This window comes from Schistocerca cancellata, chromosome 5 (genome assembly GCF_023864275.1).
Source record: "Schistocerca cancellata isolate TAMUIC-IGC-003103 chromosome 5, iqSchCanc2.1, whole genome shotgun sequence".
In the NCBI taxonomy this organism is placed as follows: domain Eukaryota; kingdom Metazoa; phylum Arthropoda; class Insecta; order Orthoptera; family Acrididae; genus Schistocerca; species Schistocerca cancellata.
The window spans coordinates 581,961,730-581,975,977 of record NC_064630.1 but is presented as its reverse complement, the minus strand read 5'-3'; the positions used below and the strand labels follow the sequence as shown (position 1 = coordinate 581,975,977).

Here is a 14,248-nt window from a genome sequence, read left to right as displayed (position 1 = left end):
TTATCGACCCCCAGATATGGTCATCAACCATGTTACTATTAAAGAAACTTAGAATAGTTAGAAATTTCGCTTCACGGTTGTGAACATCCAGGATCAATATCTTACCATCCTGTACATATTATAATTATGATTATTATGAAGTTATGACATCATAGTTAGAGAAAAAATAAACCTTGATAACGAAATCTAAGCTTTTCATTTTTGCTAACATTTATTACACCGGAACCTGTACACTAATTTCTGTTACTGATAACCTTTCCTTTACAAGGGGTGCAGAGGAACCGGCACTGAGATCATTGTCTGATTACATCATTGTCCATACTGCTGCACTCTTCTGAATTCTACGTGCGTGGAATGGCATCTTCCTACCTTCCAGGCCATAGGTTCAACACAAATTCCTAAAACACTCACAGAGTGTCCTTGTACAATTGTGATAGGAAGGTAGATCAGAACCAGTCTCGCACATGTTAGACAATCCTATCACCGAATTGTTCACAGTAACACACTCACCCTCCTATTCGTAACGAATCCTAGTCACGTTATACAATTTTTTTCAGCTTTTGGTATTACCCTATATTAATCTGACCAGAAGTCTTTGTCTCACTGGTACTTACTATATCTAGATATCCGGCCGCTGTGGTCGAGCGGTTCTAGGCGCTTCAGTCCCGAAACACGCGGCTGCTACTCTCACAGGTTCGAATCCTGCCTCGGGCATGGATGTGTGTGATGTCCTTAGATTAGTTAGGTTTAAGTAGTTCTAAGTCTAGGGGATTGATGACCTCAGAGGTTAAGTCCCATAGTGCTTAGAGCCATTTGAACCATATATCTAGAGTGAGCGTTTGCATTTCCCTTTTTAGATTTTCTAGCTTATCTACCACCTTCAAGCTTCTGACATTCCACACCCCAACTCGTAGAACATTATTCTTTCGTTGATTAATCAATCTTTTTCTCATGGTCACCTATCCCTTGGCAGTCCCCTCCAGGAAACCCGAATGGGGGACTATTCCGGAATCTTTTGCCAATGGAGAGATCATCATGACACTCATTCAATTACAGGCCACATGCCCTGCAGATACACGTTATGTGTCTTTAATGCAGTGGTTTCCAGTGCCCTCTGCATCCTCATGCCTTTGCTCATTGCTGATTCTTCCGCTTTTAGGAGCAGTTTCCCACCCCAAAGACAAGAGATGTGCTTTGAACCTCTGAACACTCTTCCGCCCCCTTTTACAATGTTGGCGGTTGGCAGAATGACTTCTTATGCTAGAAGTCTTCAGCTCTCAGTGTTGATTATTAATCAAGATGTAAGCGGTGGCAGGTTTCTAACCCGGATCCGAGGACATTTTATTAACCGAAGACGCTACCCCGAGACACGGGTGCTTACTACACCGTCAGACACAGAAAAATTTGGCAAATGCACATGTCCCATAAACACACTACCCCATTGCTAGTGGTGCCCTGAACTGCAATGAAGTGCACAGTAGGGTGTGGTATGGGACACATGCAGTTGGTGAATTATTCTGTGTATGGCTGTGTACATCTTGACTTGCGTATGCATCATTCCTGTCGTCCATCACACACCTGGCAATGTTTTAGAAAGAGTACTTCTACAGCTGTTACAAGGAAGACGCAAGAAATAACCTTTTACCGAAATCTGAACGTGGGAACCGACAATAAAGGTTCTTCATAAGCGATCTTCGCTAAGAAGATCACCTTCTGTCAAGTAATTTTTCCATCTCATTATCTTTACTTATGTTTACATTATCAGCTTTGTTTGCGTGGTTCAAGTTTTCGATATTGTTTTCTGTCTTGTAAATGTTCTGGAAGTCGGAATCACCTCTTACACACAGTGAGATAATAGATTTTATGGAACGTAACTTTCATAAAGTAATCCGACAAAGCCTGATATGAGAGCACTGCTCATTTAAATTTTGACAGTTTTTTAGAAAAGATTTTTTGAAGCAGTTGGGGTAGTTCGATCGAAGCACGAGGTCAAAATACCTCGATCCCGATTTTTTTGGTGTAAAAGGCGATGTTTTATTTATTGCTGATTAATTAAAACATCTATGAAAATAAGCCCATATCGATAAATTTCGTAATACATTTCTTATACAAAAGCCATCTTTAGGGTCCTATGATCAAACCGAATCGTTTGATATATAGGGTAGTCAGAAACAGTCTGAAAAGGTTCTCGGGGTGTTGCAGAGTAGGTTGTGCTCAGAAAAAAGCTAAGAAAAAAAAATCTGTATGTTGCGCCTTTTCCGAGTTATTTAGCATTGAAGTCAGCCAGTCAGGTTGTTGTGCGAGCAGATTCAGGCATATCGCCAGATACAATTAGAATCCATTGCTCTTATAGCACCGATAATAGCACACGAGACTACTCAGCTCGTGGCTCAGGTTCGATCGTTACTACGGTCCCATGTCAAAAAATTGTATAGCTTTCTTGTCCGCTTTTACGAAACCAAAAGAAGAACACGTTTGGCGACACCATCGCTGGCGGGCCGCTTCAATTCGTTCGCGCAATGGCCTGATTGGCTAACTTCAATGATAATTAATTCGGGAATGGCACGATGTATCGAATTTTTTTATGAACCATTATCTCTCAACACAACCTACCCTGCAACACCCATAGAAGATTTTCAGACTTCAGACCACCCTGTACATCGCAATAACATTCTGGATGAATTTTTTTACTTTTTCAACTCGGTTCAATAAATATTTCGTGAACACCATTTTTATGTGCAAAAGACTAGCAGTTTATGATGGTCTCTAAATATCATTTGAATGCACTGAATTAAGACTATAATTGGCCACAAGCAATACACAAAATTTTATGAAAATTATTTTGATTCACGATATTGAATTTTCTCATGTTACTAAATTAGAAGAAGCAATTTGTTTTTAATTGGTAAAAAACTTCCAGAAGTCAGAATCGCATAAATTCGTCTTTATTTTTGACAACCGTTTTCGACAGATATAACTGTCCGTTCTGGTCTATAATATAATGCACATACATAGTCTATAAATTCTCTCATGATTTATGACGTAATATTTGAGAAAAATTTTATGCTTGACATCACAAAAAATTGAGATGGAAACTGTGCATTTACATACCTTCAAAAAACATTTTGTTACAAAGCGTGATCATTGTGAGTTAGAACCTCATGCCATGCTGTCATTATGGCGATAAAATATAGCTCATTACACAAAGGTTTGTCAGAAATAAAACATTAACAGCTAAAAAGGACTGTGTGCACATGGGAATGTCCATATAGTAGCTCTCACCGGGGAATTTTGATTCTTAAAAATCACAATATACAGGGTGATCAAAAAGTCAGTATAAATTTCAAAACTGAATGAATCACGGAATAATGTAGATAGAGAGGTACAAATTGACACACATGCTTGGAATGACATGGGGTTTTATTAGAACCAAAAAAATACAAAAGTTCAAAAAATGTCCGACAGATGGCGCTTCATCTTATCAGAGTAGCAACAATTAGCATAACAAAGTAAGACAAAGCAAAGATGATGTTCTTAACAGGAAATGCTCAATATGTCCACCATCATTGCTCAACAATGGCTGTAGTGGAGGAATAATGTTGTGAACAGCACAGTAAAGCATGTCCGGAGTTATGGTGAGACATTGGCGTCGGATGTTGTATTTCAGCATCCCTAGAGATGTCGGTCGATCACGAAACACTTGCGACTTCAGGTAACCCCAAAGCCAATTATCGCACGGACTGAGGTCTGGAGACCTGGGAGGCCAACCATTACGAAAGTGGCGGCTGAGCACACGATCATCACCAAACGACGCGCGCAAGAGATCTTTCACGCGCCTAGCAATATGAGGTGGAGCGCCATCCTGCATTTTGGTTCTAATAAAACCCAATTTCATTCCAAGAGCCGGCCGCGGTGGCCGTGTGGTTCTAGACGCTGCAGTTCGGAACCGCGGGACTGCTACGGTCGCAGGTTCGAATCCTGCCTCGGGCATGGATGTGTGTGATCTCCTTAGGCTAGTTAGGTTTAAGTAGTTCTAAGCTCTAGGGGACTGATGGCCTAAGATGTTAAGTCCCATAGTGCTCAGAGCCATTTCATTCCAAGCATGTGTGCCAATTTTTACCTCTCTATCTACATTATTCCGTGGTTTATTAAGTTTTCAAATTTATACTGACTTTTTGATCACCCGGTACATTAAAATGCATATTCGTACATCTGTTTACGTTAGGCGATATGTTCCATACATTGACGATCCACAGTAGATGAGGTACGCATATGAGCCAAAACATTACGACCACTAGCTTAATAGCTAGTTTATCCCTCTTTGAAACGGAACTCATCCCTGATTCTGCGTGTCAGGGGATCAGACAGTTTGTTGGTCGGTCTGTGGAGGTATGTGGCGTTAGATGTCTAAGCACAGGTAATGTAATTCGCGTCAATTACGGACCGCTGATTTGTGTATAAGGCGATGGCTCCTGATGGCGACCCGGATGGGTTCTATAGGATTTAAATCAGACGATTTTGGTATTCTAGATGTCAACCGGAACTCATTATAATGCTTCTCAAACCACTTTACTACGGTTCTGGCTCCGAAACGCGGACGATCATGCTGCTGAAAGATGTTATCGTCAGGCGCTCAATCCGGAGCCGCGCGACTGCTACGGTCGCAGGATCGAATCCTGCCTCGGGCATGGATGTGTGTGATGTTCTTAGGTTAGTTAGGTTTAAGCAGTTCTAAGTTCTAGGGGACTGATAACCACAGATGTTTCGTCCCATAGTGCTCAGAGCCATTTTTGATGTTAACGTCGTCGGGGAAGACAACAAGCATGATGGGATGCAGGTGGTTCGCAGTGGCAACGTGTCTTCGATTACTACCAAATGTCCCATCCAAACGCCGGAGTGTCTCCCATAGCATAATACTGCACCCAGCAGCCTGCTTTCGTTGCTCGCTGCACGGTTCGAGCCGCCGTTCACCCCAAGGACTTCGTTTGTGGAGACGATCATCGATCAAGTGTGGCAAAAGTTCACCCGAGGAACCGACATGTTTCCATCGATCGACGGTCGAATTCCGATGGGCCTATGTCCAGTGCAGTCGTAACTGACGATGTCGTTGAGTGAAACTGATAACATGTGGGGGTGGTCTGCTGCGGGGCTGTACGACAAACGTTGCGCTCCGAAACACATGTGCGTGCACCAGCATTGTGCTCTTTCAGCAGAAATGCCACAGATCACCATCTGTCCACTTTACAAAGCAGACAAGTCTCCGAACCCCACATTCTGTGAAGAGTCTTGGACGTCCAAACTTTTAGCGCCTTGTTTCAATGTCCTACTTCTTTCCGTAGAAGTTCACGGCAGTAGCTCGTGTACATTCGAACGGCTTCGCTGTTTTGGAGATGTTCATAGGCTCTGCCCTTTGTCAGTCGCTTATCTCAATGTATTTCCGATGATGATGATGATGATGTTTGGTTTGTGGGGCGCTCAACTGCGTGGTTATCAGCGCCCGTACAATTACCCAATCGTTGCTCAGTCCAATTTCGCCACTTTCCTGGATGATGATGAAATGATGATGACAACACAAACACCCAGTCATCTCGAGGCAGGTGAAAATCCCTGACCCCGCCGGGAATCGAACCCGGGACCCCGTGCTCGGGAAGCGAGAACGCTACCGCGAGAAATGTATTTCCGGATTTGCAGCCCATATCCGAGTCCCTGTCTGCACCGCTTATCAAATTTTGTTACCGCGTCACGTGCAGTTACCGTTTCCATTTTTTGAACTGTCAAACAAAAAATTTTTCTCAAACATTACGTAACACTTCGTGATAGCAAATAATTTCCCTTACAGGGTGAACATTAATAAAACCGACAAACTGCAGGGATGGATTCCTGACGGGAAATGGAGCTCAAAGTATCCTTTGAACATGTGTCTGGAAATGCATCGTTACCACGGTAGTTGGCGCTGACGAATGGAAGGCCTTCTGACCACGTGCCGTATGTTGCTTGTGTGTTGCAGGCTGTGTGATTGACGCAGCATACTGTAAGCAGCAGAATGGACCTGTATTCATGTCGGGAACAAGCCGATGTGTTGTTTATGTACGACAAAGCAGAGAACGTGATGACTGGGTGTTGTGTGAGGTCCTTAGGTTAGTTAGGTTTAAGTAGTTCTAAGTTCTAGGGGACTGATGACCATAGATGTTACGTCCCATAGTGCTCAGAGCCAAAGCAGAGAAACAGAAACCGGTCATGGAAATCTGGTGTACGCACAATCCGTCGCTTCCCTGCACGCTTGTCTGTCTGAAATACTCAATGTATAGCAGATTGCGTTGAGCTTTTATGTTGTGAGTATTAAATGAATAGGTTAAGTTTGAGTTGTCTTTGTCAGGGAAAATTCTGTTGGTAAGTGCTTGATAAAAAAAAATAATTAAACGGATAGTTTCAGTGACTGTGAAGGTACTTGTTTTGGTACAGCCATGCTGCGTCTCGACCGTTTCCATCTGCTTGGCCGTAGACAAATATTATCTCAGCTTGTTCCCGACAATAAAACCGAACCATTCTGCTGCTTTCAGCAGGCTTCGTCAAATCCCACAACCAGCAACACACAAGAGCATACGACACGTGGTCAGAAGAACTGTCATTCGTCAGCGCCATCTACTGTGGCAACGATGCATTTCCGGACACGTATTCATAGGACCTTTTTTCCTTAATTTCAAGTCAGGAATACATCCCGGCAATTTGTCGGTATTATTAATGTTCACCTTGTACATGCATGAAGATGACATATACGCCGAAACCGCTTGTCATAAACCAAGACGAATTTATGTGAACTTTGCTATTGTAAGTTGCTTTATAATACACGTTGTTAGACGCCATTGGAATGACGACATAAGCTACCAGAATGAAAGAACCAGTATCAGCTGAAAGTGGGCATCTGTGATAGGAGTCTTCCACGACATTGGTGACAGTAGCAAACACGCATTTTGACAACTACAAATGTACGCATTTTCAAGATGGCGCTCTATAATTTTGGCTATTGTGTAGGAGACAACGCGGAAGCTCAGAGAAAGTCTCCAGTGTGTCTCACTTGTTTTGTTGTGTATTGCAGGAACCCAAATAAACAAAAAACTACTCAAAGTTTTTGTTTCTTAATTTTAAATTTAAAAAAAATATTTAAAAAACGACCAACGACCACAAGATTAGTGTAACCATGGCAGTTGTAGATTCGGCGTTCTACATTATTTGCGAGAGCTTCGTGAGTCTGTGAGTGATGATGAGCTTTGTAAGTGTGGGGAAAGACAGGGCTCTGAGCACCTGTTGCTTTGCAATAGGCCGGCCGAAGTGGCCGTGCGGTTAAAGGCGCTGCAGTTTGGAACCGCAAGACCGCTACGGTCGCAGGTTCGAATCCTGCCTCGGGCATGGATGTTTGTGATGTCCTTAGGTTAGTTAGGTTTAACTAGTTCTAAGTTCTCGGGGACTAATGACCTCAGCAGTTGAGTCCCATAGTGCTCAGAGCCATTTGAACCATTTTTTTGCTTTGCAATACTCTGAGTGAACCTTGTGACACGAAAGACTTGTTTGCAACAAATGGCCATGTAGTTCTGGCTGCTGCGCATTGGTCTAACGAAGTGTGAAATTCCCACAGTCATTAATATTAGATTGTAGTTTTAGATTATACTGTGTTTGACTCAGGACTCGTATGATCCACTTCAAAAAAACATAGGTAGATCTCAGTACGTACTTGTATACAGATCAGTCGCACTATTTTTTTTGTCCCTTCACACAGAGTGGCACGTGCCTAACCACACAGGTAAGCAGCTTGGAGATCAGTAACTTAAGTAGACCACTTTTCTCACTTTGCCAACCAACATCTGCAAATTGTCAAGTTACAAATTTTTTCGTAATTACTGATGTGGATTCTGTGAAATTTGCTGCGGAATATTTGCTCAAGATAGGGATGTCAAATGAAAACGTGTCCCAAGTTGTCATTATATCTTGTATACTGTTAACTGTTAGTCATTAAGTCATTTATCAAATGCAAGTAAATTCACCATAATGTTACAAGAAGATAACGTGTTATACACCTCAGGGCAGTAAGCACTGCATTGTGCGCTCGTAAATATATTTAAGAGCTCATTGATAGGTTCACTGATTCTTTACTCAATGTCATTTATGTCGTATATGATGCAGAAACAAGGGTGTAACCATGAAACTAAGGTTCCAATGGATGGAGTGTCCCAGAACAACATTCATTTAGCTATGTGGCAGCTTCAGGTAACTGTGTAAGAGACTTGCGTTAACTTTAAAGATGCAGTAGTGATTCAGATGCACGACTGATACAACGGAAATATGGTGCACGTCTAATTCAGCGTAAAATCAGGACGTAGCCGTGTCACAGTTTTTGCTCTTGCAGCTGTCAGCAAAGTATTTAACGTCTCCTTGTCATGGTGCATTCAAAGTCAATAAGGTGACTTTTCGTCCAGAACAGGTAATATTAATGAATAAAATAACAACAATTAACGTTATCTTTTGTTTATATTTGAAATAATTGGAAATATTGATAATGTTCTTTGACTCAATTTCCTTTTCTTTTTTATGGTTTCGCACCTCTTTCGGTAAAAACGGAGGCCTTGCAGCATGACTTTATTGTGCGTCTGGCTGTATCTCTGTCTGTCCGACTGTGAAGATCCTATTTTATCAGGAATGGACAGAGGTATCAAGTTGAAATGTATGCAATCTACTAAAGTCTACGGTCCCTTGGCGATGCAAACAATTTAAGCTTCTATGTCAATGTAATCAAAAGATATGGCCATATACGTCATATGTTCTCATACTCTCAAACTCAGCAGCGTTGGGGATGATCTTTAAAGTCCGCTAAGAATCCCCCATCCTTCCCCTGGCTCGAGGGGATGTGAGTCTTTGCCACGTTCTGAATAGAGATCTCGCCATTTTGTCAGCTCGAAGTCGACGATGCGGCGATGCTGCTAACGTGCCGTATTACTGTAGCTTACTGCTCGATGCATAACCCCCGCCCTCGTTGGCCCATACGGTGACGTCGGACATCCGCCAGCCGGTGTGGCCGAGCTTCAGTCTGGAACCGCGCGACAGCTACGGTCGCAGGTTCGAATCCTGCCTCGGGCATGGATGTGTGTGCTGTCCATAGGTTTGTTAGGTTTAAGTAGTTCTAAGTTCTAGGGGACTGATGGCCTCAGTCCCATAGTGCTCAGAGCCATTTTTTTGTCGGACATCCCAGTGTCCTTCTATCACATCTGACTCTTTTTTTCTCGAGCACAGCTATATTTCTGTCTCTTTGGCGCCTGTGCGCTTGTTTTCGACTTAGGCGGTCTACAATTAGATGCAACTGATAAACGTAATAAAAGACCGCACTACAGATGCGCAATATATTACGGGCTGTGAACGCCTCTTTTCTTGACACTGCTGCACGCTCCGCGTAGTATGTCACCCTTAACAGGAAACAACCAAATCGTTCTCGTCTCCACCTAGCTAACCTCACGTCTGTCCGCTCAAAGCTTCTTCTGTGGGCCAGCGGTAGACGTCTGGCGCTTCGTCCAGCGAATTCTGGCCTTCCTCACACGTGCCGCTCCTGAGCGAATAACACGGCACATTATGTTCCCAGATGACGTGTACTACCTGCAAACGAAGACTCGCTCTGTGTATTGGTTCCGCAGCCGTACAGTTAGACATTTTTTTGCAACTGTGGAGATGAGTATTCTAGATTTTTGGACTTACACGGACGAACAACATAGCGCCCTTGTCCGTAATCCGAAATACAGGCAATACTCTTTCAGCTTCCTTTGTAGTGCTTTCTACGACCCACCACGCAGTTTGAATGTCACTGCAATGAGCAGTTGATCTGGCGTGATGCACTAGTTTGGGATTTTTGATACTATGATCCACAACAGTATTTTCGAGAAAACGTGCACGGATTGTCCATGGTTACGGGAGACTTCACGAACGTCATTACACAGTTTTTTTAACCCTTCTTCTCTGGTACATACGTATGATGTTCTGCCCCCGTTTCCTTTCCTTGTTTCACAGTTTAGGTAGAACTATAGGAATAAAGGTGGTTAGGGTCAACGCCTGATATGATGCAGATTTTTTTTTTTTTTTTTTTTTTTTAAATCTCGATGGGGCCGCGGATCTTTTAGTTTCCCTTTTAACGTAGCCTTCACCTCTCAACGGTCTTAGGAGTCGTCAGAAACGACACGTGGTTCGGATTCTACGTTAAATTGTAGGTTCCCTCTCCGGTTGAATGGCTGGGGTAGGTTACAGATATGCAAGTCGCTGAAGAGTTGTCCAATAGACAGACTTGCATCAGACCACTGAGTCAAGTAACCCTCAGAACGCGACTCCTATTCGCAATTGTCCGCTCTTTTGTGTGATGCAGTCCATGGAGAATTCCTCTCCTGTGCCGATATCTGCATGTGAGAGTAGCACTTGCCGAACCTTTGATGCCCGAACACACTCGCTGTTATCTTGTTACTTCTTATTGTCAAGGTTTCTACATTTTCCTATATCTGCTGATTCTGCAAAGAACCTTCTCATTTCATACCTTATCGGTCCATTTAATTTTCGGGATCCTTTTATAGCACCATGTTTCCAACGCCTCGATTTTCTTTTATTCCCGTTTTTTCCCAAAGTCCACACGCTTCCACCCTATGTTGTACTCCAAAGGTACATCTTCAGAAATATTTTCCTCAAACTGAGTCATACTTTTGATTATAGTCAGCTTGTTGAGTGGAATGGCCTCTTCGCGTGCGATAGCTGCTTCTTATGTCTTCCTCGCTTCGTCCGTAATGCGTAATTTTGCTTTCAAAGTAACATAATTACTTTACTTCGTCTACTTCTTGGCCTCCAATTCTTATACCAAATTTATCGTTGATCTCATTTCTGATCCCCACTGCTTAATACTCCTCACTGCTTCCATCTTTCTTTCGTTTACTCTCAGTCCAAGAAGAAGAAGTATAAGTTGCATCACCTTTGTAATGCGAACTCTGTCTTTTGTCTGTCATTTTTCTTCTGTCCCTTCCCTCAATATCTCCCCCCCTCCTCCCCCTGCCCTTGGTGTGTTAAGATGTACGTATCGTTGTGAATGTATTGGTGTGGATAATTATCATTTTGTACCAGTAATGACTTTCGTTTTATTATTTCTTAGCATTAATCTCTCTCTTATGTTATTAGCAGATTTCCACGTGGAAAGGTGAGTAAGTGTTGCTGTATAAACTGCAATAACTTGCTTGGGCCAAGTTTGGCATAGCCGCCATTGCGGCCATCTTAACGAGGTAACTACGCATTGTAGTAACAGTTTAGAACCTGGTCTTCATTTAATTGAAGTGTCCGTATGTCCAATCCGAATTAAAGTATCGCAAAAATGTTTCAAACTTCCACGGTCGAGAAATTACGAATAATTATTACTCCGGGAGAATTCTATTTTGCGTCCCAGTATTTTTAAATCTATAGACCACTCGTCAATTTTTGTCCCCCTGCTCTCATAAAGGACAGATGAAGGGGCTTTTAGCCGGCCGCGGTGGCCGAGTGGTACTAGGCGCTTCAATCCGGAACCACGCGACTGCTACGGTCGCAGTTTCGAATCCTGCCTCGGGCATGGATGTGTGTGTTGTTCTTAGGTTAGTTAGGTTTAAGTAGCTCAAAGTTCTAGGGGACTGATGACCTCAGATGTTAAGTCCCATAGTGCTCAGAGCCATTTTTAAAGAGGCTTTTTATCATCAAAGTAGTTATTACAGCCCGTCTCCGCATTCGCCCAGAGCTCTAAGTGTGGGTAAGTCGTATCAGTGCAGCGAGTTTGAGAATCTGAGGTAATGTTATGCTGTCGAACGGTGCTGCTGGCGGTGCGTAGTTGCCTCCCCCGGTTTAAAGTACTCTGCGCCGCTTCCGCCGGCCCCCATGTCTGCTGGCGTCACCTGTGCCGGCCATGCGGGGGCCCGTATGCGCAAGGTAAAGGCCCGCGCGGCGCCTCTGCCGGCATGCATGGGGGCCAAGGGCGATGCCCCATGTGGGCGGCGGGGCGCGTGCCGCGACACGGCCGCGGCCGCGCCGCACTCGCGCCCACGCACCCGCTGCCAGCTGGCCGATTAGCGGCCGGCCTGCGTGCGTCAACACAGACACAAACACGGCCTGTCCGCCCACACGCCATCTCATTGCGGCACGCACGCGACGGCCTGATCATTACCGACAGCGTCCAATTTGTTTAGTTCTCGTCAGGGAGTGTCTCGTCACACATAAAGGACAAACAAATCACGATTCGTACTGTCGTATGTCTATTGTGGTTTTCAGTCCGGAATCTGGTTTGATGGAGCTTTCCACGATAGTGTATCCCGTGCAAGTCTCTTCATTTCCGCGTTGTTATTGCAACCTGCACCCATCCGCACTGCAATAGTCAAGGTTTGGGATTCATTTACGTGTCGAAATTCGACAGTGGTAGGGTCGAGGTCCATGGGCGCCACAGTTTATCGTGCCGCGATATTGCTGCTCGCCTAGATCGATCCGATGGCTGTTTTGCGAATACGGAGTCGATGCTTGAGGATAATCAACGTCGTGCAACATCTCAGCGGCTCATACGACTAGCGCCCATTGGGGGACTCATACTGTTTGCCCGGTTTTGTAGAATAACACAGCTACGTCACGTACTTTGGGTCGGGAAATATGCTTGTTCGCACAACATTTCAGTCAGTTTCTTCTCTTGAGATAAATAAGTGCGCGACCATCGCACCGTTCTTTGTATAAGTTCGACGACTTTTGTTGCTCCGACATAATACGCATCCCACACACTGCAGGAGCTCGCATATGCAAGCTACCTCTTTCGAACAGAACGGGGTGAAATGGTGCAGTTGTACGACACTGTACCCGCAAGACGGACCTTTTCGTGATTGTCCTAAACCGTTTATCCACAGAAATGAACCTGGCGCCCTAGTTCAGAGTCGGCTGGAAAGACCGAACCAGAACTTCGAAGGCGCTGTCACTATCGAGTCTGTGCATCCTGGACTAAATGGCCCATATGCGACTCTCCATTTAGTAAAGACGACGATAACTGAAGGTATCTGAAAGTCTTAGTATAAGATCCAAAGAATTGCCTTCTATGGGTGAGAGTGTTAATAATACAGTGACTAACGGCTCTAGCATTCAATAAGTGCCAGAGTTCGAAGCTGGTTAAAACCCCAAGTTGATAGCAGTGAGATTTTTGGGAAAGCTTAAACTTATATCTAAAGGATAGGCTAATGGTAAATGAAGTTGGTGCATTTCTAACAGAAGATTAGAAACTTAAATCCACCTAGATAGAAACTGAAGCTGCAAGTGGGATTGTCCGGCTAAGACTCAGTATCAAGGGAGGGCAAGAGATTATAATTAAGACACAAAGTAATTACAGACAACGGCTGCGAGTGGGCATTGATTGAAATCAATGGGGAAGGTTGAAAATTTGTGCCTGATGGGTTTCGAACATGGGTCTCCTGCTTACTATGCAGATGCTCTGACCATTAAGCCTTCAGGACGCAGATGTCGTCGCAGCTCCACGGACTACATTAGCACGCTTCCTTAGACCCAAATTCTCAACTTATTCACACTCTACTTTTGTAGTGGTCCTTGGTCATTATGCTCATTACTCGTGGAATTACCGAAGAGTTAGAACCTACTCTGCATCTGCAATGGTGAGGTGTCTCTTCTTTCGCACATGGACAATAGGCACTACGTTACTAGTATGTGGATAAGTTGATAATTTGTGGTTGGCGGAAGGCGTGCAAGGATAGTTCCGTTCAGCAGCGATGACCACTGTGTCCGGATGGCGCAGTGGTCAGCCCATCTGCCTCGTAAGCAGAAGACCTGGGTTCGAATCCAGTCCGGCACAAATTTTCAACATTCCCCATTGATTTAAAAGCCTGAAAGAACAGTCACCAAACACACACACACACACACACACACACACACACACACACACATATATATATATATATATATATATATATATATATATATATATATATATATATATATATAGGGTGTTACAAAAAGGTACGGCCAAACTTTCAGGAAACATTCCTCACACACAAAGAAAGAAAATATGCTATGTGGACATGTGTCCGAAAACGCTTACTTTCCATGTTAGAGCTCATTTTATTGCTTCTCTTCAAATCACATTAATCATGGAATGGAAACACACAGCAACAGAACGTACCAGCGTGACTTCAAACACTTTGTTACAGAAAATGTTCAAAATGTCCTCCGT

The 14,248-nt window shown here is 43.7% G+C and overlaps 1 non-coding gene across 1 annotated transcript; it reads left to right on the top strand.

Moving 5' to 3' along the window:
• Positions 1 to 13,798: 13,798 nt before the first annotated feature.
• On the top strand, positions 13,799 to 13,870 carry Trnat-cgu (transfer RNA threonine (anticodon CGU)). Its single transcript has one exon. It is a non-coding gene; the product is annotated as a tRNA-Thr (tRNA).
• Positions 13,871 to 14,248: the final 378 nt, after the last annotated feature.